This window comes from Lactuca sativa, chromosome 3 (assembly GCF_002870075.4).
Source record: "Lactuca sativa cultivar Salinas chromosome 3, Lsat_Salinas_v11, whole genome shotgun sequence".
NCBI lineage: Eukaryota > Viridiplantae > Streptophyta > Magnoliopsida > Asterales > Asteraceae > Lactuca > Lactuca sativa.
The window spans coordinates 108,917,051-108,929,285 of NC_056625.2; positions in this window are offsets into that span (position 1 = coordinate 108,917,051).

Sequence of the window (12,235 nt, forward strand, 5' to 3'; positions counted from 1 at the left end):
GTCTGTTTTTCGGACTCGACGAGTTCATGCCATGCACAAACTCAAAAAGACTTCTGAGGTTAGATCTGTTCCATACAATCATAGATCTAGCCTCCCCAAGCATGATAATCACGTAAAGTTCGGACCTTGACACACATATAACATACAAATGGTCCAAAATGGTGATTTAGCCCCAAAAATGACATTCTAAGCTCATGACTTCCAAAATGACTCATAAAGCTCCAAGGGTTAAGGTCTCTGGACCTCTTTGAGTCCAGATCCAAAGCACAAACTCGAGAGGGGACTAAATACTCTACATACTCTTCTTCTAAAGGGTTTAAAAACCCTAACTCTATGAATCAACACCCAAAACTGGAGAAGGTCCGAAGGAATACCTTAATATGAAGCCTTTGATTTCTGAAGACACTAGATTTGCACTTTCTTCAGCCTTCTTTTGCCTTGGTCACCTTCTCCTTCAAATTTCACCAACAAATGATCAATAATGGCCTCTCTTCTCCTCACAAGCGATCTAGGACTCTCTCTGGGGTGTGGTAGCCGCAATGGACGACCATAAGGGCCTTTAAATAGGTCTCAAACTCTGTAAATTAGGGTTTCATTAAACAGCATGGACTCGCCGAGTCCACTCATGAACTCGCCGAGTCCAGCTGTGAACTCTCATACGAATCCGCGACCATACTCGACGAGTCTAGACGCCAACTCGCCGAGTTCCCCCACAAAACCCAAAAATAAAGGAACAAAATCTCATACCTGGGAATCCAGGTGTTACATTATGGGTAGGTTTATACTTTATATGTTGAAGGTTGAAGGAATTTCATTTTGAGTTTTGACTGATACTCAACAACTTAAGAATACAATGGAGGTTTGTTCTTTTTCCAGGCAATCAAAAACCAGTATACATTGACATACCTTGTATCATAGCATACTAGAAAAACAATTCTTTACCCACAATAACAACATACTTTGAAGCAATTGTAGTTCATGTCTATTATACTTCCAACATACATTTATTGTGGTGATTAATTAAGAGTAATTCTTGATTGATTATAGTAGAAAACTTCTGGTACCAAGGATGGGTTTAATGGAGTCCCTATTTCTAGGTATGAGAATTTACTTCTTGGATATAATCTAACGAGGTATCTTTCTATTTCAATACAAGCAACATGCTTTATATTTTACTCATGATAGTAATGTACTTATATTTATCTACATCTTATAAAATGATTTACATGTATTAGATTGCATATTTCCATTATTGGAAAGCATAAGTAAACTTATATATGATTATTTTGTTTCTTTGCACAGCCAGACCTCCTGGTTCTAAAGAAGAAAAGCAAACGTTATTGCCCTCTATATTTTTGAAAGGTTTGTGTTTGACCTTTCTAATATCTCGGAAATAGCAATGTACTTTAATCAACTTGCGTATATGCGTTCAAAAATTTCTTACGTTTTGATACTTTTTTTTTTTTTACTTTTTTTTTTAATTTTTATTTAATGGACCTAATGGGGATGAATCTATTTATGATTCTCTTAGAGTTAATGTCTAAGTAAAATATTAAATGAGAAATCCTAGAAATGAGGCTTTCCCATTAAGTCCTAAACTAATACAAATTTACCCTCATTTACTTTTTGTTATCCGTGATTTTCTTATTTTTTTTAAAAGTTTTGATCTTGAAAACATTCAGTGACATGTTACTCTTAATGTAGACATGTACACAAAGGAAAACAAAAAGATTAAGAAGCTACAGGTTTGTATAAATTTTTTAACAATTTTTTTTATTGAATTCATATCAAAGAAGTAGTCCTAAATCTTGTTTTTTATTCGGTTTGACCAGAAATGAGATGGTTTGACCATGACCAGTGGTAGTTATAAATCAAGTGGAGCCATATCTACAGCAATCACACCTACACCTACTGCAAAATACTAACATTCTTGCTATTGTTCAGTCCAGAAGACTTTCTTACTCTTCACCATCAGAATCTAAATCAGATCCCTTGCAACAGGCATGTAGTTTCTTCATGACCATAAATTTAAAAACACCTCCAACAAAATATTGTTGACTTTTTTATATAACTTACAGTTGCAAACTAATATATTATATATTATAATTGAGTAAATTGAAAGATGTTTGTTCTACTATCAGGTTGAAGTACTCACAAGTAGTAAGCAATCTAAGAGCAACTAAATGAAAAGGTTAAAGTAAAGCATGTACTTGGACTTGAATTATTATCACTATTATTTTCTTTACTTAAATAATTATATGTTTCCTCTCTGGTAATAATGAATGTCAAACACTTCATAATAATGAATGTAAAGCACTTGAAGAAACAATCACATCCTCAAAACAACTTCCTTCAGAAAATACCACAATTAAAGCAAATGTTTCTTTTCATATGGCCAATTCTCCCGCATCATATTTTCTCTTGAACCAAATGTAAAAAAAATCATAAACTACTAAACTAGTATGTGTTTTAGCAATGTTAGAAAACAGTATTTTTACATGATGATATGCAATTCATTAATTCTCTGATTTTCACTTATGGGGTATTATGGATTTAATGTATGTTAACATATAAACTTTTTTACTTTTATATTTGTTGATTTTAAAATATAGATTTGACGTACGTTTTAAGTTTTTTCGGTGGTGAATATGTAATTATTTTGATTTTTTTCATGAATTTATAATTTTTTTTAAAAAATACCAAAATCCTCGCTAATCTGTAACAAAATATATGTCGATAATCCGTTAGGGAGTAATTATGAGATTCCGTTAGTAAGTTATTCAAGATTCATTCGGTAATCTGTTAGTGAGTTACTCCGTCAGTAATCTATTGCAAACATATTCCCTCGATAATCCGTTGCAAAAAGTTTTTCCGTCAGTGATCTGTTACTAATTACCAATGGAAAATTTTGTTGCTAAATTTTTCATCGCCGTCGGTATAATCCGTTACTAACAATTAGCGACAATAATATACCGATAGAGTTTGATCTGTTACAATTCCGTCAGTAATGAATATTAGCGACGGATTATCGACGGTTTTGGTCGTCGGTAATGCTCTATTTTGTAGTAGTGATTATTACGTTTTCTGAACCTCTTTTATCTTTTATTTCCAAATTGAACTTTTGTAGTAGCAAAATTCAACAAAAAAATCTTGTACCTCCCCAACCCCCCCTCCCCCCCCCCCCCTCCCCAACCCACCCCGCACGAAACATAGGATCTAAATCTATGAAAGAAGAAGACGACTTAGCAATTCTTAACATAGACATACAGGGGTATAACTCAATCAAGCATATGAAAAAAGGTTTTACTACAAAATGAAACCAATTTTTTATTCAATCGTTGCCCCATAACGACACCAATCATATAATCACTTAGATCAGACATGATTTCAAAATGATGTAACCAATCGCCTGATTTTAACATTGGTGTTGAGAAAGTTGAGCTTTAAAATTTTAAACTCTTTTATATACAGTTTGTAACATCGAAAAAATCATAATTAAAAAATATCCATATCAATCATCTAGAAATATGTCAAAGTAAAATAGTTATCACAGTACAATCTGAAAATCATGAAAGTGTGGAAACATGGGTGGATGCAATGCCATCAAGTCGGGCCCTTCCACTTCGAACCGAATGTACTAGAAACAAAACTTAAACCGTAAGCACAAAGCTTAGTGAGTTCTCCTTAAATAACCTCATACCATACATACAATGGGCCTTACCCGACATCCATCGGGCCTCACCTGACATTGAGCCCCACCTAGTACAAATCTATCAATAACATGTGTTGGGCCCCTCCCAACACACTCATCAGGCCCTGCTAGGTATAAAAGCAAACACATACAATAAACGCAAGAGTCATGCAGACAACTAGCATTCTAATAATAATAATCAATGGGCCGACATTGGTGCATTCGACCTGCCAAAACACCATGAGAAGACTCACCTCAATGAAATGATGCACATACACACACACTCACAGGCTGCTGCTACAATGGCTCCTCAACTGAACATATTCAAACTAACTCTAATAAATAATCATGGTAATAATCACAACTACAAGCCCAAATCACAATCCCTCTTATAAAGGGTAAATACCCTTTTACCCTTCCAAGCCTAGGCCCAACAAACCATGGCCCAAGCCTAAAAGCTCTAATGTCTAAGAAACGGCCCAATAAGGCTTCTGGTGAGTACCTACCGCGTACCACCAGTTACGCTCCATGTACAAGCTTCATAGCGAAAGGGAATCGTGGCTTAAACGTGCTACGCTGAGCGTAAACCTTTGTACGCCCCACGTACTCCTCAGAATGCCAAAACTCTTATTAAGAACTTAATGCTTATGTCCAAACGTCCAAAACATAGATCTTGCTCAAGGGAAATGTCTTCAATAATAAATTCATCAACTTTATGCCTTTGCATGGCTCAAAGAGGCTCAACATGCATTTCTAACACTCTAACTTCATATTAAGACCATTATTTCATGCATGGTTGAGCTTAACCCATCAAGATGCCATTTTTATGATTCTACAACTCCAAAAATGCCAAGAAATGACCAATAAAAGTTCTGGAATAACTTCTACTCACAAGAACCAAACCAAGGGACCAAAACGTACAAAATAAAATCCCAAATCTAGATCTAAGCTAAGGAGTCATAACGTTTGAAGCTTTATATCTCTAGAAGCTTGCCAAGGTGAAGTGAGTGATGGATCTACAAGCTCCAAGAAAACTAATCCTCCTCCAATGAGTTCTTCTTCTTCAAGATGCACCAACACACACCAAAAACACCCACAAGGCTCAAATTCTATAAAAAGGACTAGGATTTCGAGATAATGATTTGGGGATAATGGAGGCTGGTAATGAGAGAAACCTCGGGGCATAAGGTGCTTAAATAGGTCTAAACACTAAAAATTAGGGTTTGCCTTTGGCTCAGGTACGCCAAGCGTACCATATGTATGCCCATCGTACTAGAAGGAAAGCTGTGACATCCCCAAAATCTCGGCCAGAAAAGACCGATTTCATTTATGCTTTTTAAACATTTTCAGAGTAAATCCTTTTAGTTTTAAAAGAGATGCATAATTTGTTCCCAAAAAAACAAAACATGATAAAATAGATATTTATCAAAACATTTCATAAAGAAATATGATTTCATTTCATAATCAAAAGTCGGGATGTCATGTTCCGATACAAATCATAAAGCATAAACGATAACATTACAAGTCGTTCAACAAATATATACATATACAGACTTGTAAACAAAAACAACTTGATGATTCGCCCATCTTAAGCTCTTGCGCCACTTCCTGTAATACAAATAAACTGAATGGGTCAGGCTTGGGAGCCTGGTGAGCATATAGGGTATTCAACCCACAATAATTATATTTAATTTCAACAATCCACAATAAACCCGATTACCCATTCCCGTTATCCTCACTTTTACGTCCTTAAAATAACTTCTATTATAAGGAACCTAATTCAGGATTTTCATCGGGACGGACATTACTGCAGAGGGGCTTCCTCAACAATAAGTATCCTAATGGCAACCATGTGGGGGATAGAGTACACCGGTGAACACGTCGTTCACAACACCTACAGGTAATGAGCCTGCTAGTGTTCCACAGGACAGTCTTGAATAGTCCGTGGTCGTCATCCATACTCTGCTGAATGACTAGAATAACACCAATAACACCGAGGCCTCTCATCTGTTTATTTCACACCAATTATCTATCCATGTTCTAACCAACATATTAGTAGATAAAAATATACATTTTATACATTGTTTAAAAACCTGTATAACATGCTTTAAATCAACACATATTCCACATAACAGATGAGGCATACATACATAACACATATTTCATAGAGAATATATCAGATCTATGATATAGAAGAGAGTGAATATACACACACATATAACAGCAAAATATATACACATAATACATATTTTATATAGGATACTTCATAATATTGCGTTGGAATGAAAATGACTACACACTCACTTGATCGAAAGACGATCGGGCAGCACTACGGCTTGCAGCAGTAGTGTCTCTCCGTAGACCTGGAAGATCTTCACAAAAACTGGGCTCCTCGCGGGCAGGGCTTCGGCTTGGAAATCTCACTTCTCGGGATCCTCGGGACTTCGGAACTTGCTTCGGGGCTCGGGAATATTACCGGGGCTTTGGGGTATAAACGACATGCAAAACGAGGCAAAACTTAGAGAGAGGGAAGAGTTTGAACAAGAGAAAATGGCTGATTTCGAGTTCTATTTATAGGCTGAGGTCTGGGATTACGCGGGGCGTAATCTCAAATTACGCAGGGTGTACTCAGTACGCGGGGTGTAACTTGGTTACGCGGCGCGTACTTTGACGTCACTGCATGCGTCGATTTGTGGCACTCGAGTATTGGTCAGGCAACTTGCATCCGCCTGAGTACGCGGGGCGTACTCAAATTACGCTGGGCGTAATTTGACTCGTCAAACTTCTAAATTCCGTAACTTTCACATACGAGCTCCGTTTTCGACGTTCTTTATATCCATGCGTAGGTGAGACTACGCTCTACAACTTTCGTTTAGACTCCATCGGCTAACTTTGACTTTATATTTTATTATTTATTTTTAGAAGGCCCGGACAGGAAAACTTCGTTATAAAATCATAACTTCTTCGTCCGACGTCCGTTCTCGCCTATCTTTTCATCGTTTCGCTACTAACAACGAGATCTTCGATTCTCATTTAGATTGTTTCGGCTAAAAACCGCTCGATCTCAAATCCAGTATTCGGGCTGCATACTGCCCAGTCGAAACTTCAGAAAATCATAACTTCCTCATACGAAGTCAAATTTGGGCATTCTATATATATTCGGAAACCTCGTTTCAACTAGTACAACATTATCCAAAGATATCGAGTTTATTTTACACTTAAATTTTGACGCTCATTTTATTCATAATTCATTAAATTATAATAATTAAGAAAATACACACATAAATCACATAATTCACATAATTCACAAATAATACATTTTATTATTTCAAATTGGGGTTACAAAGGTTAACCTAGACTATTACATTGCTAAAAATGGCAAGCCCAGAAACACGGGCGTTACAAAAGCCCCGTGTCCAAGTTTTGCCATGGTACGCCAAACGTACCATTATTACACCCGATGTACTAGGCTAACTCACAAAATCAATAGACACTTTATATTTAAGAAATGTACTTGATAACCGGGTGTTACAGTTCTTCTCTACTTGAATCAGACTCCGTCCTTGAAGTCTGCCTCCGCAAACAACTCTGGGTAGTACTTTCTCACCTCCTGCTCAGGGTACCAGGTCCATTTTAATCCCTTTCGGTTCTGCCATTGCACCTTCACTAGACCCACAACCTTGTTCCGCAAGGTCTTCGTCTTCTTGGATCGCAACTTGACTCTCTATGTAATTCAGGTACTCATCCACCTGAATATTATCCAAAGGAACCACTGTAGAATCATCAACCATACACTTCCGCAACTGAGAGACATGGAAAGTGCTGTGAATATGACCGAGCTCCTTGGGTAGCTCCAAACGATAAGCAACCCTGCCCACCCGGGCAATAACTCTATAAGGACCAATATACCTGGGCCCAACTTGCCCCGCTTCCTGAATCGGATGACTCCCTTCCAAGGTGACACCTTCATAAGTACCATATCCCCAACCTAAAATTCTAGATATGACCAAATTCTATCCGCGTAACTCTTCTAACGGATCTGTGCAGTTTGCAATCTCCTGCGTACCTGCTTAATCAATTCAAAATTCTGAAGCACTACCTCCGTGCTACCCATAACTCACTGACTGAAATTACCTCAACAAATCGGGGTCTGACACTTTCTCCTATAAATCATCTTAAAAATTGGTCGATCGGTATTGGCGTGGTAGTTGTTGTGGTAAGAAAACTCATCCAATGGAAGATTCATATCCCAACTACCATCAAAATCTAGCACACATGCCCGGAGCATGTCCTCCAAGGAATGGATAGTCCGGTCGCCCTGATGATTGTTCTGCGGATGAAAAGGTATACTAAAATGCAACCGAGTACCCAACTCCTTATGGAACCTCTACCAAAACTTGGAAGTGAATCGAACATGCCAATAAAAAACCACCGAGATGAGAACCCCATGCCATGCTACAACCTCCCGGATATAAACATCCGTTAACTTCTCTGCGAAAATGCTCTCCTGAATAAGAATGAAATGCGCATGTACTCTTGGTCAATCGATCCACGATGATGCAAATCGAATCCACCCCTTGCATTGTCCGCAATAGCTTCGTGATAAAATCCATCGTAATCTCTTCCAATTTCCAAATGGGAATAACCAACGCCTCTATTTTTCTGTGAGGTTGCTAGTGATTGACCTTTAATTCCCTGCAAGTCAAATAACTCTCCACGTACTAAGCCACATCCCGCTTCATGCATTTCCACCAATAATCGGGTTGGAGATCTCTGTACATCATTGTCACTCCCAGATGAATATAAAATATCGACTTATGTGCCTCTTTCATCAAAATCTACCGCACACCCCACAGTAAGGAACCCAGACTCTTCGATGAAGGGTCAACAATCCCCGACTACCGTAATCAAAAGAGTAAACCTGACCCACTATACTTGCACTCTTCCGGTGCTCCTCCTTAATAGCTTTGACCTGAGCCTCTCGAAACTGCTCTAAGGGTGGGGTAATCACCATCATCCTCAAACAAACATCTATGATTTTTGTGATAGCCGACTTGCGGCTAAGAGCATTGACCACCACGTTGGCCTTCTCCGGATGATAAAGGATCTTGCAATCATAAAGGCGTCTAGCCACCCACATTGCCTCATATTAAGATTTGGCTGATCCATTAAATACTTCAAACTCTTGTTGTCCATGTAAATGATATAACGAACCCATACAAGTAATGACACCAAATCTTGAGAGCGAACACAACCGCCCCCAACTCCAAATCATGAGTGCGATAATTTGCCTCTGGAGGCTTCAACTTCCTTGAAGCATAACCTATCACACGACCCCTCTACATCAATAATGTACCCAATTCCGAGATCGATGCATCATAATATTGTTGGATTAGTGTCTAAGTCTATAACTATAATTGGTATGTACTTACCCCGAGAGTAGCATGGTCAATTTGGGTTGTATATCATCAGGACAATTTGATAGGATGGACTTCTGAGAAGAGGTTATTTATGGTTTATTAATATATTATAATTTCTAGTATATTAATATGAAATCATATTATTTAATTAGTATTTATTTTTATGATCAAAAGAGACTAATTAAATATAAGGGGTTGAGTTGGTAAATCATTCATTCTTATAAAGTGGGCTTATGATCCATAGTTCTTCATGTTGGGCTAAACCAATGTGGTAACCCATGGATACTCCATGGAGGTTTTAACCCATGGAGCATGAGGGATATGGAAAATCATTAGGGTTTACATGGTGTAACCCTAGTTAGCCACACTATATAAGAACCCCTCTAGCTCATGAAATTGGCACTAACATGGAATACTAGAGGGCTAACCGATTTGTGTGTGCAAGGAATATCTTTTCAAGTTATCCTTTATTCTAGGTTTGTTGTGATTCCATTTGAGGCATTTATACTATTGGTGTTAAGCTCTTGAAAGTCCAAGCAACAAGCTACAAAGAAAAGGTATGTTATCTAACTTGTTTTATTACCCAAGTATCAAAGTTTTGTATGCTAGTTAGGGTAACACCTTGGAAAGTTCAAGTTTGCATGTATAAAATAGAGAAAACATAGATCCAAGGTATTTAGGGTTGCATGTACACCTTAGGAGTGTTAGACTGCTCAAATACCATCAAATATACCACATAATCATCCACACCCTCTGGCAGGGTCAAGATCGGAGCCTCGCATAACTTCTGCCTCAAGATCTCAAATAACGCCTACTTCTCAGGCCTCCAACAGAAAATAGTAGGCTTCTTCATTAATCTGGTCAACGGGAATGCGATCCTGTAGAAATTCTTGATAAACCTCTAATTATAACCAAGTAAACCAAGGAAACTCTAAATATCTGATGGAGACCTTGAAACCACCCACTGCATCACAACCTCGATCGTGGTCGGATCGACCAATATACCCTTCTGGTTAACAAGGTGCCCCAAAAACTGCACCTCGCGCAACCAGAACTCGCATTTGGAGAACTTGACATATAATCTCTCCCTCCTCAGAGTCTCGAAAACCTCCAACATGTGATCCTGATGCTGATCCTTGGTCTTAGAATAGACCAAAATGTCATCAACAAACACGATGACTGATCGATCCAACATCATTCTACAAACCCGATTCATGAGATCCATGAATGCTGCTGGTGCATTGGTGAACCCAAAAGGAATCACCACAAACTCGTAATGACCATAATGAGTCCTGAATGCCATCTTATGAACATACTCATCTCGAACCCTCATCTGATAATAGCTTGATCGCAAATCAATCTTGGAGAACTAAGACGCACCCTGAAGTTGGTTAAACAAATCGTCAATCCTCGGAAGCGGATAACGGTTCTCCACCGTCAACTTGTTCAGCTCCCAATAATCAATGCATATGATGTAGGTGCCATCCTTCTTCTTCACAAATAATATTCGTGCTCCTTAGGGTGAACTAATCGGCTTGTTAAATCCCTTGTCTAACAGCTCCTACAGTTGTGTAGATAAATCATGCCTCTTTGGTGGTGCCTTGGGTATCGGAGCTGCATTAGGAACTAAATCAATACAAAACTACTGGCCTCTCTGGAGGAACTTTGGGCAGGTCCTTTGGGAAAGCATCCACATACTCCTGAACAATAGGCACATGATCAATCATCATCTTTTTCTTCTCTTTGCTATCCAACACATAAACAACATAACCAAAACATCCTTGTTGTAAATATCTCCTGAACAACCGGCACATGATCAAGCTCTCCGGGAGCGTCATTGAACCTCATGCTAAGCGCAAGAGACACAAACGATCGGGTGGCACCTAAATCAAATAGAACTAAGGCTGGAACACCGTTTAATAGGAATGTCCCTATATAGCAGCAATCATATAATAATACGCATAAACATCAAAGAAAATAATGAAATAGGGAGAAAATACATACCCGTAACCACATCTGGTGCTGCGCGAGCCTCCTCGACTTTCAGCTAGAAAGCTCGAATTCTCACCATTGGCGCCTCCTCCTTGCCCTAGCGGCTATCGATAATCCTCAATGTCGATGGAGTGGGTGCTACCACCGCTCCCCCTACTGTCAAACTCGAGCAATCGACCTTCTTGTGGTCCCTCTGATTGCAATGAAAGCAAATCAGTACTGATCACTAGGTGGTGGTGGTGGCAGTACGATCCCTACTGAAATAACCAGCCTTGCCGCATTTGAAGAAACCAGAACCACCTGCCCTACAAGCCCCTTCGTGTGTCCAACCACACCGACTGTACCCGAACTTACTGGCCCCTTGATACTTGTGCCTAAACCGACTTCCTTTTCCTCACAGTCTCCGGATCAATCTCCCTCTCGTGAGACCAAGTGATCATATTATCCATTGTATTGCAGCTAGACATACTCACAAATTCCCGAATCTCATCTATCAGCATATCATGGTATCTAGCCTTCCTTATCGCCTCGTCCGCCACATACTGTGGAACTAACAAAGCCCTCTCAAGGAACAGGACGGTGATCTCCGCCACGGGCTCAATACTCTGGCAAAGGTCCTAAAACTCCCTCGTGAACTGCTTAACCTCAATTACGGGCGCAAACTCAGCCATGAACATAGTAACAAAATCATCCCAAAACATCAACTCAACTACCTCACATCCTAAGGCATGGTCCACTCCTCCCACCAATCACGAGCTCTGTCCTTTAGAAGACAGGATGCAAATCCAACCTTCGACCCCTTGGGGCAGAGGCTAGGCCGGAAGGCATCCGTGATGTCCACTAACCACCGTCTGCTCACAATGGGGTCCTTCATTCTAAAGAACTCAAGATCCCCACATGAATGAAAGTCTCAGAATGTTAGAGAGCGTGCACCCACCATAGCTATCATCTCGGTGTGAAATGCGCCCAAACGCTCATCCAAAATCTCCATGATACCCTCCTTGATTGTACCAAAGATCATTGGATTCTTCTCCAAAATGTTGTGGGTAGCCTCAAACAAAATGAACTCCCTCATCTGATCATCCAAGGGTTCGGATCCAGAGCCTGAAACCGATCCCTCACCATGATCTGA